This window comes from Triticum dicoccoides, chromosome 1B (assembly GCF_002162155.2).
Source record: "Triticum dicoccoides isolate Atlit2015 ecotype Zavitan chromosome 1B, WEW_v2.0, whole genome shotgun sequence".
NCBI lineage: Eukaryota > Viridiplantae > Streptophyta > Magnoliopsida > Poales > Poaceae > Triticum > Triticum dicoccoides.
Genome location: NC_041381.1, coordinates 17162077 through 17177627, shown reverse-complemented (window position 1 = coordinate 17177627; position 15551 = coordinate 17162077). Strand labels below are relative to the sequence as shown.

The 15551-nt window shown below is 44.2% G+C and overlaps 1 long non-coding RNA gene across 1 annotated transcript; it reads right to left on the bottom strand.

Annotated features, from left to right (window-relative positions):
- Positions 1 to 3906: 3906 nt before the first annotated feature.
- Positions 3907 to 5817, bottom strand: LOC119299688. The gene is made up of 3 exons (XR_005146242.1): positions 5667 to 5817; positions 4568 to 4684; positions 3907 to 4181 (listed from the first exon to the last, which is right to left on the bottom strand). It is a non-coding gene; the product is annotated as an uncharacterized LOC119299688 (long non-coding RNA).
- Positions 5818 to 15551: the final 9734 nt, after the last annotated feature.

Here is a 15551-nt window from a genome sequence, read left to right as displayed (position 1 = left end):
TTGTCACGATCGGGTCATCCGAGCCGGACCTCAGACTGGGTGAAGACGAAAGCTAGCGCTCTTATAGTTTTCAATGATGGTCGGCACACAACGGAAATCATGAGTACAAAAAATCTATTGCACTAGTCTCATAATAAGAATGAGCACCGAAGAAAGGTATCGGTGGGGGTACTATTTTCTTCGAAGATGCTTCTTACACTTTGCAGTAATATAGCATAAGTTCCCTGAGCGCGCTTTGTCTGTTACAGCCTTATGGCCTGATTGCCTGGTTATTGGAAACACCGTCGATATTCTTGACAGATGGAGTACATAACACTTTTCGGTCCTTGACCGAAGAGGGAGAAGCCGACGGTCGGTTAAGACGCGTTTAAAGTTCGGTTGAACATAGATATGATATATGTACTTCGGTACATGCAATCATTCTTTTACCCAAGTCACTTGGGGGCTCTTAAATTTATATGAGCCATTTTGTGATAAGTGTCCTTCTTCTTAGTCGTTGCAAAGTTTTATTATTATTATTATTATTATTATCTATCACTCCTTTTTTCAACACGAGCGTGTGGTCACTAGCCGGGGAGCCTAATTTCTCTCTCAAAGCCGCTAGAGTTCAGTTTGCTAAACTGGCCTAATGAGAAGTACTCCGCCCTCGGGATAGGAGGTGGAAGCCATAGGCTGACCCGCTTGAAGTCTTGAGATAGGATGTATCATGTTAAAGCACGATAGAAGCACTTCTTTTGCTAAAGCCAATTTTTGGATTGGCACCGAACACTTGATCTTGTTCGGACGTCAAGTTTTACTGACGTTTTTTGGTTTTCCAAGCTTATGGCACTTTTTAAACTATTTGTGTGTTTTTAGCACAAGTCTCGCAGTGCAGCGCCGAACACCTTTAGAGATTCGGCAAAAACATTCTCGGATATTGCTATATATGCATCGGTTTCGAATTGTGTCTTCGGTCAATAGTTGGGTTGCCCGGCTCCTGCGCTTGCCTCCTACGTTCCGGTTTGTTCGGCTAGGTGTGCAAAGGGAGATCCACTGTGATTGTGCTCCCAGCTCACATGGTTAAGCACCTCAGTGGAGAAAGCCGAAAACTGACTGTCACAATAAGCGTAAACTGGTCAGCGGTCCGATGATGGTGTTAAACGACGGGCCATTCATAACAATGGCCGAAGTGTTTACGGCTTGACCTCGACTGTCGCCGAACACTATCGGGGGCTATTAACTGGCCTCCCAAACTAAATCCTCGATATTTTGCTCTTACATTGGAGCTGAGGTTTCATGATCATGCTTAGCATGACAACCCAAAGAAAGGAACCGATAGCGGGACTATTTCCTTTGGAAGACATTTCTTTTGTTAAATAGTAATATAACATATCTCTCCGCGTACCTTTGTTTAGAAAACCGTATGGCCGGAAGCCGATGGTCGGTCAACAAAGTTTTGTACAATGTGGATCCGAGCATTAATGACGTAAAGTACTTGGATACATAGAGTCATTACACATAATTTGTGATTTTCCTATGGATATCGATCCTTAATATGGCCTCTCGTGCCTGCATTAAGGCTCGGGGGCTACTGGGCTTCGGGCTTATTATTTACAAATATTAAAGGGGCACATCGATCTCCTGATCTGGAGTTGCCACCCGATCAGTGTCTCGGGGGCTACTGCATTGCCTGTCCAGTGCAGAAATTTTTTAAGTGTAATACAGTCTCCGAGGAGATTTTGATCCTCAGGTTGGTCGGCCGCACCCAACCTGAGTCTTGAGGACTGAGCACGCCGCTTTTGCTATCCCGAAGTATTCTGCGGAGCTAGGACTTGATCCTCAGACCGATTTTGCAAATCAACCTGAGTATCAGCGGCTACAGGGATCAACGGTCTTATGTCATCCTTCATGTGCATCTCGGGTTTTAGACCGATACCCACCTTGAGGGCTACTGGCTATGTATCTCGGCAGAGAATAAATTGCGCCAATCAAAAATATTGACAAAAATCAGCCCACATTCGGGGTGGTGCACCACCTCGGAAGCAGTCCGGCATAAAGCTCGGGCGCTAGTGGCTGGCTCCATAGAGGGCATTTCCGGCATTAAGCTCGGCTAAACTCCTTCAACTTTTTTGGACCAAGATGATCTATGACATCTTGGATATAGTCCGGCGTTGGAGCTTGGACACAGTCCGGCGTTGGAGCTCGGATACATTTCAGCGTTGGAGTTCGAAAGTAGTCTGACATTGGTGCTCGGCTGCAAAAGATACCTTAAATGCAGTCCGGCGTTAGAGCTTGGACGCAAGAGGACACTGCCTCCCGGAAACAACTTCAAACCCAAGGTGTGGCATAAAAATAACAAGGCATTGATAAAGGCCGGAAATTCAAAGGGGCTCCTCGGATACCCGACGTGTAAACTCGTCGAATGCATTTCGGCGATCCTCAAGATCGAAGATGAGAAGATTTGTTGAACCAATTTTCAAGACCGACGATTGAAGATGAAGAGCGATTTGGAAGAATCAAGGAGCGTCCCTAAACTTGAAGACCGGTTCAGGGGGCTACTGACGGTGTCCTGGACTAGGGGGTACTCACCACGTCATCTCCCTATCTGTTAGATTGGGCCGAGGACCCCAGACCGTATACTCATGGGCTAGTCCGGACGGCTGCCGCATACAAGGAAGATTCCACAAGACTTGGCGATCAAGACAAGGACTCCTCCACCACCGGCGTATTCGGCTAGGACTCTTGTTATCCTAGGCCTCTGGTGCATTATATAAACCGAGGCTAGGCTAGTCGATAGAGAGACAACAATCATACCATAGGCTAGCTTCTAGGGTTTATCCTCTTTGATCTCGTGGTAGATCTAAACTCCTGTACGACCCATATCATCAATATCAATCAAGCAGGAGTAGGGTTTTACCTCCACCGTGAGGGCCCGAACCTGGGTAAAAACATCGTGTCCCTTGTCTCCTGTTATCATCCGCCTAGACCCACAGTTCGGGACCCCCTACCCGAGATCCGCCGGTTTTGACACCGACAACGGGTTTTGTGCCCATTACTAACGCGGGAGGCCACACTACTAATAAGGCGCTACAACTATTACTTAGCAGTAACGCGTGCTTACACGCACTACTGCTAGGACAAATAGCTGCAACATGTGTTCACTCCCACGCTACTGCTAATCTAGCTAGTGGCAGCGTGTTTACTGTCCATCGCTACTAGTATTCTTTTTTTTAGTGTATTTATACACCGTCATACAAATATTGGTAAAATACTAGTTATGAGGTTTATATCATTATGTCCATAACAGTGTGTCAAATGAAGGTGGATTAGGTTCGAGTGGAGGCAATATGTGGTGCATGTCAAAAGTATACTACTAATCCAAACTTGATCTAGTTTGGACTAGTAGTACTTTCGATGTGCACACTACAAGAGATCGGGCATATTGTGACGGGCCAAAACTTGTCATCGAATAGCCAATAACGTCACAAATTACCCCCTAGTGACATTTTATGGGCGTCACAAGCATCGTCATGGAATGCCCGTCACAGATTACTCCTAGTGACAACCCGTGAACCAAACGTCACCAAAAATGGACCTTCGGTGACATTTTCTTGTATGTCATCAACTTGGTATTCCTGTGACGAGCGATTAATGTCACATGCCAGGTCCAAGTATGGCGTAGTCTACCATATTCAATGACGAAGCAACGTCACTGACTTTTAGCTCATTATGATATATTTTATTTAGATTTAAATTATGATGGCTTACCAATCAAATATATTCCAAATGCATATCCCAATAAGTATTTAATTCACATCACATTGAGGAAGGTGACATTATAAATTGAAACGAAAGACAAAATCATATTGTAAATTCAATTATATCCGCCAAATGATCTTCCAAATAGCGATGACAGTAAAATATAACACCGATTCACAAGTTTGACAATCATGACAATATACATGTTGAAAAGTAATATTTAGATAACTAAAGACCACAAAAGTGTTGTCCTGGTTGATTGCAGTGTTTGTTCAGCACCAATCTTTCATCACAAAAGGATGGCATTTCATCACGTTGCTTCTTTTCCCAAGCTTCATTCTTGTCTTGCTGGCTCATTACACTACTTTTCTTGCTACTTCATCCCCATCTCTTCAAGTGTTGTCTCTTGTGCTACAAGTCTCGCAGCTAACTCCTCTTGATGCCTATAAATCAACAGCGTTGCATAATCATTGGACAAAAAAAGATGAGACATGATCATTAGATGAAAACAGATAAGACAACAAAGTATAAGGGTTTGGCTAAGAAGTTTATAGTATATCAAATTTTGAATCTAAAATGAGAAGTACATTATTAAATGTCTAGGAAAGCATGTGGATGAGCAAATGAAACAGTAAACTCAACAATAAGTTCTAATAGTCAAATAACATGCATAACCAAGAGCTAGATTTCATTTATCAATCTTGAAAAGCAGCAAGCTTCACCAACAAGACAACAAGTCAGTAACGCAATTGTGTTTTCAATTCACTATCACGAGTGCACCGTGCACATAAAACCGGAAAATAAGAAAAACAACACAAAGAAAAAATACCATAGCTACTTGTCATTTGCATCCCTCTCTATCCTTTTGTTCAATTCTTTCTTCTAGATCTCGGATCCGTGCTGATGAAGCAGATCTCTTGGATTTGTGTTTTTGGCATGGCTGAACCTTCAAGTACATGGATCAAACAAGTCACACAAAAGGAAGGTAGTGAATCAACATTGACTTATACAAGTTAGCACTAATTCCAATAAGAAGGCAGTGAACAGAGAAAGCATGATCTAGATTAATTAGTATGAGAGTAAAAGAGTGGAGGACAAAAAATGTGAATCAATCTGCAGGTGATTAGTCAATTATTTATTATACTTATAGTGCACACTGACATACACATGATATGAGCAAGATGGAATTAAAGCGAGTGAATCGACATTGATGTACGTATTATTTAAGATTTAGGCTAGCACAATATATGATGTGATGATGTTTCCAACAAGTATTATGGAGGTTCGATGTGAAGAAGTTTCCAACAAGTTACTATGAAGGTTTGGTGTCTAATAAATGTGTACATAAGGTGTCATGTTCATTCAAACGTGTGATCATGAGGAAACCTTGCTTAAGAATTTACACTATATATATGGAAAGTAAAGATCATACTAGTTGTCGCTATGCCCGAAGGAAAACTAAGTAATGGACCAAACTTTGCTTCTCAATTTTTTCTGCGTAACTTCTGATTAATCGCTGTTATTTTTGTACTTTTAAGTCTGCTTACCCAGATATAGCAAATGATAGTGCTAAAAATATCGCAGGAAATTTTCTATAACTTCAATGTTGTAAGCATACTGTAATTGAGACTCGAAATAGCTAAAAAAAGGTTAAACCGTAATCTGCTCTAATTAGAAAATCGAGTACAACATCAGTGTTTTGGTCGTAGTTTGCAAACCGTAAATCTGAACAGAACCAAATTGATACCGTTGTAAAGCTTACGAGCAACCTCACAACTTCTGCAATTGGCTTAGTTTCAGATTAATTACGGTTCAGATCCAGTTTTACAACTAAGCTCACTCAGGTTGATGCCATCTGTCAATCTTTTCCAGTTAAGAACTAATAAGAATCAGCCCATGGGAATTGAACAACGATGAGCTCATCTAACCTGTTTAGTTCCGAGACTCCTTTCTTTCTACCCTGTTTTTCTTATTTTTTTGCTTGGTCATTGGTTCAGACAATGCTGCAAGTACACTGTACTTGTGCTCCCACTTGTGTCCCTGTATCCAGTAGTGTCTCTCTCCTTGCAATTACTATTACACTGTTGAAAAGAGAGCAATAAAAGAGCAAGGAGTGCACGCTATCAAATTAAATGGTAGAAGGAGAAGATTGAACCGTACTAGCGTCAAGAACATTCACACATATTCAAGGCTGCCAGTATAAAAAAACATTCAGAAATATCAGATGGCACCAAAAGGTAATTCATGCAAATTCAAATTACAAGTAAGGTTGTTTCTGGCTCGTCTGCTTAGCTAGCCAGGCAGAGTACAGTTAACTTTAGATTTTGGGTCATCCACTAACTTTTACACATGAGATTAATATAATTAAAAAAAATGAAGGTCAACTCATTGAATAATTTCTGAAGTTGCCACTTTGAAACGTACAGAAGAATATGGCCTGAATCGGACAACATATATTGTAGTAATATAAGGAGCATCCATGGAAAAGAAAACATCCACAATTCAGTTAAACAATAGATCATTATCAGGCCGTAGCAAACCTTATTTTTGACAAAATTCAGTAAAAGCTTGATCATTATCTGACTATGAAAAAACGTAATACCATTAGCTGACACACACATGGATCAAATGGGGTAGGAGGAACAGACCTGTGGGGAAATCTACGCCGGCGAGTACGCTGGTGGGATGAGGCGGGATGATCGATGTGATGGGTCGACGCAGTAGGCTCCGGCCAGGGCGAGCCTGGATGAGGATATGCTGTCACCTGCCGAGGCTGGCTGCTCCGATGTTGGCCGGCGAGGCATGGCGGCCGGTCCTTGCGAGCAGCAAGCGCGGAGGCCGGTCCTTGCGGTGACCGAGCGCGGCGGCCGGGGCTTGACAGGAGCGCGGCGGCTGGGGCTTGAAGGGAGCGGGCAAGCAGCCGTCCGGGAGAAGGCGCATGGCGCTGGTGCTCAAGGGCGCGGCGGCGGCTGGTAGGGCGCTCCGAGATCCTCCAATATCGCCTCGCCGTTGGATGCGGTGGTGGGGGACAAGGGGGTGGGGAGATAGGACCCTTATTAATAGAATAGTCAAAATATATATAATTGCATTTTAAGTAGATAATAGAGTAGTAAATTAGTTTTCCTTCCTTTCTGTATTCGTAATTGCCTCCAATAAAAAAACTGGTTTAGATACACATCCATCCATTCAACGGAAGGGGCAAAACAGCAGCCAAAACTAGTTTCGGGTATATATAGCCCTTATAGTGCAAGATCATAATAAAGAAGCGTTCGCATAACATGCATTACAAAGTGAGGAGTCCATGACGTCGCATGTTTGAACTCCGGTACCAATTTTTTTTCCTTATACAATGTCATTTTCATTTTTTGAATAGAATGAATTTGTATCCTGTACATTATCATTTTCATTTTTTAGTAGAACAACACAACTTCCGCCATACGAGCCACTACTTTTTTTAGGGGTTTCCTAACCACTGTTTTTTTATTAGATAGAACAAAATAATTAGTTAATTATAGTGCTCAGTAACGTTTGCAGAAACCATGGCAGATCTCATGCCAACACTAACATAAGGGTCATGTTAAAATAGCATTGATGTACAAAAAAAAAATAGCATTGATGCATGGGCCCAACCGCTCAATAACCCGTGAACCATCTATGATGAGTCTCGCTGCTAGATGCTACATGACGAAAAAAGGAATTTCACACATTCATAATAAATCAGTGACTCTAGTAGGTTCGTCATAGAAATTATAAGACTGCCATAGAAATTGGCAACCAGGTGGCGCTCAACGGCCGAGGTGATTCAGTGACATCCATCGTCACCGATTTGCAGTAATATGTGACGTCACCTATAAGAAGTCACACATAAGGTATTTATGTGACATTCCCAGCCATTGTCACTAGGATTTTCGTCACGGTATCTCAATTCTCTTGTAGTGGCATCACATGTTGCCTCCACTTGAATCTAATCCACCAGCACAAGCTATTTAATCATCATCATAGTCATAACATCAACAGTAGTTATTTAATCATCATAGTCATAGTGTAGCACATCATCATCTTCAAACTCATTCTAGCTAGCTAATCACCACCAACACTAGCTGCGGTAGCTATCTAATCACCCCCAACACTAGCTAATAAAAATCATCAGAGTCATTACCACCAACACTAGCTATTTAATCATCATAGTCATAGTGTAGCATATCATAATTTTCAAACTCATTTCTAGCTAGCTAATCACTTCTGCTGCTCTCTCTCTCAGGTAAAATAACATAAAACATGTGTAGCACTCCTTCTTCATCAAGTTGGAGCATGCAGATGAACTTGTCTCCTAATCGTGGGCTGCGCTTCTGATTGCTGTCCTCTAGTACTTCTCTGCGATCGTTCAAAATTTTACTCCAATCTTTCACTATTAAGCATTCCTCGCTATTAGAAATCCTCAATGCACTAAAGTGCAATATAGGATATCTTGGCCGTAAGCTAACAATTGTCATCTGACCTTTAGTCTCGATCCAATGAGGCACAACATTCAGCGGGAGTCCCTGTTGAAGAACATTTTATAGTAACATACTTAGCAATGAAGTTTAGCTTACAAAATAATGTATGCAAAAGATGCACTGAGTACAAATAGTAAAAATCTTACCATCTTTCCTAAATAGATGTGACCGTAGTTCAATACAAACACTATTGGTCACACTTTTTGAGTACTAAGATTTGCATGTCCAAAAAAATAATTTGTCTTGACAGTATGAAGATCCTCAAGCCATGAAACATAATGACTTATCTCCTCGCAGCTTAGTTCAGCCCCGGGACAACAGTAGGTCCTGTCTACCAAGCGTTGGACAAGTTTGCTTGATTGGGAATAAGCTATCAATAGAATTTAGTTGTCAACTACTTTTGAATAAACAATATCAAAGACATAAATATGGTTGAGAAACTCACATAATGGTAGAACTGGAGGTGTCTTCACATCGACCCAGATGTCGGTATTACCTTCAATATCATCTTCTGGACGAATATCAAAGGTGATAACCATATCAGGCTCAAATGCATAAGTCTTGCATAGTGCTTGCCAAGTTTTGCATCCAAAATAGGTATAGGTATCTGCGTTGTGTAATTTTGCATGGAAAATACAACCATGCTCGGTCTTCAAGTAAACTCTCTTTACCTTCATAGTAGTTTTCATAGGACTAAAACCTATCTTATCCAAGATAAAAACTCTCGCATGGCAGGGATATGCTAGTAGAATAGTAAAAAAAATTATAAGTTGAAGCAAATGAAGAAGATGTCATGCTTAATTACGAAAAAATACTTGTCCTCATGACTTACTGTATCCACTTCGAAGTTCTCGTCCAGCCTGATACTGAAGCACCTATCATCATCTAGGAAGATTCTGTCGCACAGGCCACGCTCGTCTTCACAGTCTTTGCAAATACCGAAATCCTTTTCGTCGCCAGACATTTCCTATGTTCATAGTTGAAACATTAATTGAAAACAGATCAAAGACAACTATCAGGATACTCAACACACAAATCTAGGGCACTCGATATTTCCTACATATTCTGGCACAAGTCATGCCAAAATTCACGGAAAAATCCGGCATGAACTTTGCTAAAATAGGACATATCGAGCGCTTGAAATTTGCCGGAACGGAAGTGAATCAACACTCCGGCAAAACATAGGCCACTCGGAGGTGTAACCTGCAAACATGACTGGCCACTTGGGCAAGCACATATCCTATTTGAGCAACGCAAGATATGCATTTCAAAATATCTTATAGGACTCAAATTAGCATGCATTTAATAAGCAAAAGTAAATCATCTCATGCATCCGTACATCGTCGAATATTATCACTAATACATCCCGAATAGTATCATGCATATAACATCACTAATACAACTAAAACCCTAGCGCACGACGGGTATCGGCGCGGGCGGTGGACACCGACAGAGAAGGAACCATCACAGGATCATAGCTCCAGTGAGATCCCTGGAGAACCTGCCAGGTATTGGAGAACCTATGCTCCAACGCAAACAAGTAGCAACGGATGTGCGCGTCCTCCTCACTGACATGGTGATGTACCACCTCCGCGGGGTCCTCGAGCCTCTGGACCGTCACTTGCCCACGCGACCGCCATTAAAGAAGGTTCTGGTCAACGACAGGCTGGCTCCACACCAACCTGTGCACCGCGGTAGGTAGCGCCTCCCAGTACCACCCCGGCGGAGCCGAGTCCCGGACATGGCCCATGTGGTGACGCAGGTGTCCTCCGCTGACTCGACGACGAGGATGCGGGATAGGCATCATCGACGTCGATGCTGGAAAAATTTCTTTAACTAAAAAAATAACAACAAATTCTTACTAACTAGTTCTATTAATCCAACTAGTTCTTAATAAAAATAAACTTACTATAAATAAAAATATACTAGTACCTAATTAGTATCTAGTTCTTCCTAACTAATTAGTACCTAGGAACTACTGCCCTAATTACCATCTAATTTGATGAACGTAGGGGCGGAAAGTGGTAGTGGATATTACAATTATCCAACTTAAAAGTGAAATAAGTTGTCAAATTTTACTCGTTTTATGATTCATCTTAGAAATTTGATTCGTTTCCACCCTTACATGAACCTAACTAATTTGAGCCGCATCCGCATCCGATTCGTTTCCACCCTTACACGAACCCTAACTAATTTGATGCAACTAAAATATGAATAAACCCTAGGCAGAGGTAGGGGAGAGGGAGGAGCAGGCGTGCTCACCTTGGGTGCCTGCGATGAGGGAGGCACAGGTGGCCTCGAGGTCGGGGTCGGGGCTCGGGCATGCGGCGGAGGGCGGCGTCGAGGTCGGGGTCGAGGGTGGCGTCCGGGGCGGCGTTGAGGTTGGGGGCGGGGGCGGCGTTGAATCCGGGGTCGGGGGCGGCGTAGAGGGTGTGCGGAGAGCGCGCGGCAGCCGATGGGCGACGGTGGTGGCGAGAGCGGAGGAGTTGGATTTGGGGGAAGTGGCCGTGGGGAAGGACGAACCCCGTAGTTAAGTCAGAAGTAGCAGTAGTGCGTTCCAGAAAGCGTGCTACTGCTAGGTTAGCTACAACGCATTCTGCATATGCGCTACTGCCACTCCTTTCTCTTTTTCCCCCTTCTTCACTGATTTTTCTTCACATTTTATTTTTTTCCTTTCACCTTCTTCTATTTCTTTCATTTTCAATTACCTTTCTGTTTGCTTTCCATTTAATTTTATATCCTTTAGCAGTAGCGAGTTTAGAATAAAATGCGCTGCTACAAAGAAAGTAGCGGTAGCGCGGTTCGATATAGATCGCTACTACTATGTGTAGCCTATCGGTTAAGCCGTGGGAATTTTAGTAGTAACGTGTTTAGTATAAGGCGCGCTACTGCTAGAACTTTATCTGTAGCGTGGTTTGCACAGGCGCGCTACTGCTACTTAGCACCAGCGTGCTTTTTTGATCCACACTACTGCTAAAGTTTTATGTATAAGGTTTTCCCTAGTAGTGTTAGTTTCAGAAGATTAATTGTTGCATATGCACATGCACTTAGTACCACATCGCTCTAGATGAATACAGTAGAAAAGAGATAGAGTATGCTCATGATAGTTGTATTTTACTACATAATGCACAAGTTAAGACGGAAAAGGGGAAAAGAAACTGAGGAGAAAAACAAGAGGTATATAGGACGATACCTTCTAGGAAACATTAATGAGAACTGAAAATGCTGCTATGACACTGTTTTTCACTTTCTGGATACGAGTCCATGCATGTGAGTGCTCATAGATCACTGTAAGCTACTTAGCTGTCTTTCCCTATCCAAACTTCGACTGTTGTCTCAGGTTTCAAAATAGTAAGTAGACTGTCTACACTTGTCTCACTGCAGCTCGTGTGCGTCATCATGAGGAAACCCCAATGGATGAATGGAAGCATTTATCAATTTTAATTTCTAGCAAGGAAACTTCAACCATTCTCCTACCGTTTGTTCAGATACTATTGATCAAGATCCAGGCCATGTACTTTGAATGCAAAAGGTGTGCTTGGTTCTCTGATACTTCGAATGCAAGCGGTGTCCAAGCCGATTGAGGGAGTCCCGGATTAAGGGGTCCTCGGACAGCTATACTATTGATGTGGGCCGGACTGTTGGGCTATGAAGATACAAGACTGAAGACTCTCTCCCGTGTCCGGATGGGTCTCTCCTTGGCATAGAAGGCAAGCTTGGCGACCGGATATGAAGATTGCTTTCTCTGTAACCGAGTATGTACAACCCTAGTCCCCTCCGGTGCCTATATAAACCAGAGGGCTTTGTCCGTAGAGGCATAGACATACACAATCATAATCCTCATAGGCTAGACTTCTAGGGTTTAGCCATTACGATCTCGTGGCAGATCAACTCTTGTAATACTCATATCATCAAGATCAATATGGTAGGAAGTAGGGTATTACCTCGATAGAGAGGGCCCGAACCTGGGAAAACATCGTGTCCCCCGTCTCCTATTACCATCGACCTTAGATGCACAGCTTGGGACCCCCTACCCAAGATCCGCCGGTTTTGACACCGACGTTGGTGCTTTCATTGAGAGTTCCGCTGTGATGTCGATGACAGGATTGATGGCTCACCTTATTGTCAAGGACAACATCACCTCCGGAGGAGCCCTGGCCCCAGGCCACCCTCCGGCTGGGCGGCTTCATCATGACCGCCCGCTCGGCCATGGAGCCGACGATGATTTCTCGGGTCATCAAAAATCACCTCCGTATTGACTCTGAACACTCCAAACAGATGGATCCAATGGAGCTGTCATCTTTAAACGAACTCCCCGATTGCATCACCGCCCTGGGGGTCGCTACAGACTATGATCGGATCGGGCTTAAACCCGATCAGAGAGAAATCAAATCGCCACCAGTCACACATCAGGTATCCGTGATCGAGGAGCGCAGCGTCAGACCCCCTCTACACTGAGGACGAACTATGTTCGGATCGCCGGGATTGAAGAGCCAGATACCCATTTGCCGAACAACACGCCCTGCCCTCCGAACTTAGAATCGGGCAATGGGCCAGAAAAATCAGTTGATATCCCGGAGCCCGAACTGTTATGTTCGGAAGTTTCTAAGATTCTGGATCCCAAAGGGGGTCAGGGTTCGGGTTTAAAACCACCCACCCACCCAGATAAATGTGATCTTACGTACATACGACAGCAGCATCTGGAAATGGTCCATCACTTTTGGGCCCGATTCCTCCTTGTTAAAGACAAGATTGAAGGTTGCAATGATGAAGACGCAATCACACTATTCTGCAAAAATTGCATGGACGAAGGAATCCTCAATGCCATTAACCGCTGTCGCGTACTACACTTTGCTGACTTGGCAACCATAGTACAGAAGTACTACGCAATGGAGAGCGCCTGGAAAACTCAGGCAGCACCCTGGGAACCAGAAGTTCCTCCTCAACTCCTCATCCCAACAAAAAGAATGCCCCCTCGTGGGTTGCCCAATCCAATATTAAAGAAACCGAAGCCCATCATAGGGCGCGGAACCGTTCTGGAGGGATGGCTCGATAGGCTATGCAAAATACACTCAACATCGGACACCATACCAACCCACAGCCTTAGGGCATGTTGGATACTCTGGCAAGTGGCCAAGAGCGGCGAGGATCTCCTCACCAAAAATGCCGCAAAGTAACATCCCATTGAATACGATGACCTCAGAGTATTGATGGTCTTCGATGCCGATGACGAACAAAAATCCAGGACAATCTAGGCACCAGCCGCCTTAGTCCTCAATCCAATTGTGGACGGCTTTTGGCTTACTAAAGTGCTCATGGATGGCGGTAGCGGACTAAACCTCATTTATGAGGAAACTCTCAACAAAATGGAAATAGATAGGAGCCACATTAAGCAAAGCAGCACGACCTTCTAAGGATTCATTCCTAGTCGGAAGGCACAATGCGCGGGAAAAATCACACTCGATGTGGTATTCGGCATGCCGGAGAATTACATGTCCGAAGAGATAACCTTCCAAGTGGCCCCTTTCAACAGTGGATATCACGCCTTATTAGGGCGAGATGCATTTGCACGCTTCCAAGCTATACCCCATAACGGGTACATGAAGCTCAAGATGCCCGGGCCCATTGGTATTATCACTCTCGCCAGTGATCCGGACATAGCAGTCCGCGCCGAAAACAAAACCGCAGCCCTAGCCCTCGAGGCACTGTCCGAAGCCCTCGTGGCCGAAGAATTAACTACATTGCACTCCATAGTGGATAGGGACGACGTGATCCTGGACAAACGACCCAAATCGACCTCCTTCAAACCAGCAGACGAAATAGTCAAATTTTAAGTCCACGCGATGAACCGCAAGAAGATAGCATCCATCGGAGCACAGCTGGACCCAATGGTTGATGCCAAACTGCGAGCATTTCTATGTGAAAACTGGGACATATTCGCTTGGCACCCTGCTGATATGCCAGGAATGCCACGCACGCTGGTCGAACACAGCCTCAATATATCAAAGAGATATAAGCCATTCAAACAAACACTGCGGCGCTTTTCAGAACCCAAACCACAAGCCATGGGAGAGGAGCTAGCCAAGCTACTCGAGGCCGGATTCATCAGAGAAATAAAACATCCGGACTGGCTGGCAAACCCGGTGATCGATGGTACCAAAGAAGGATAAATCCTGGTGCCTGTGCGTCGATTTCAAAGACCTTAACAAGGCCTGCCCTAAAGATTCCTTCCCCCTCCCCCGCATTGGTCAAATTATCAACACCATCACAGGACACGACTCACTGTGTTTCCTCGATGCATACTCCAGATACCACCAAATCAAGATGAAGGAGTCCGATCAAGCCGCAACGACATTCATCACCCCATATGGGCCTTTCTGCTTCAACATTATGCCTTTCGGGCTCAAAAACGCTGGCGCAACCTATCAACGCATGATTCAAACATGCCTGGAGAAACAAATCGGCAAGACAGTTGAAGCATATGTGGACGACGTAGTCATCAAGGCTAGGCACGTCGAGTCATTAATAGACGATCTGCGTCTCACATTTGACAACCTCCGCACATATGACATCAAGCTCAATCCGGAAAAGTGTATTTTCGGTGTTCCCGCTGGAAACCTGCTGGGCTTCATCGTTTTCCATAGAGGAATCGAGGCGAACCCAGCCAAAATCCGAGCTTTGTCATAGTTGGCTACACCAACAGACCTTAAACAAGTCCAAAAACTAGTAGGATGTGTGGCAGCCCTAAGCCGCTTTATCTCCAGATTAGGAGAACAGGCATTGCCACTTTACCGCCTTCTCCGACGCACCGAACACTTCGAGTGGACGGACGCTGCAACAGACGGATTGGAAGAAATAAAGGCTCTTTTAGCGAGCAACCCAATCCTGGTCGCACCAAACGTTGGCAAACCTATGTCATTATACATATCGGCAACGCACCAAGTCGTGAGTGCGGTACTCGTCGTCGAACGAAAGGAGGACAAACACAAATTCCCGCTTCAAAATCCGGTATACTACGTATCTACTGTCCTCACACCATGCAAATCCCGGTACCCTCATTGAGGGAGTCCCGGACTAGGGGGTGTCCAGATAGCCGAACTATCATGGTCGGCCGGACTCCAAGACTATGAAGATACAAGATTGAAGACTTCGTCCCGTGTCCGGATGGGACTTTCCTTGGCGTGGAAGGCAAGCTTGGCGATACGGATATGTAGATCTCCTACCATTGTAACCGACTCTGTGTAACCCTAGCCCTCTCCGGTGTCTATATAAATCGGATGGCTTTAGTCCATAGGACGAACAACAATCATACCATAG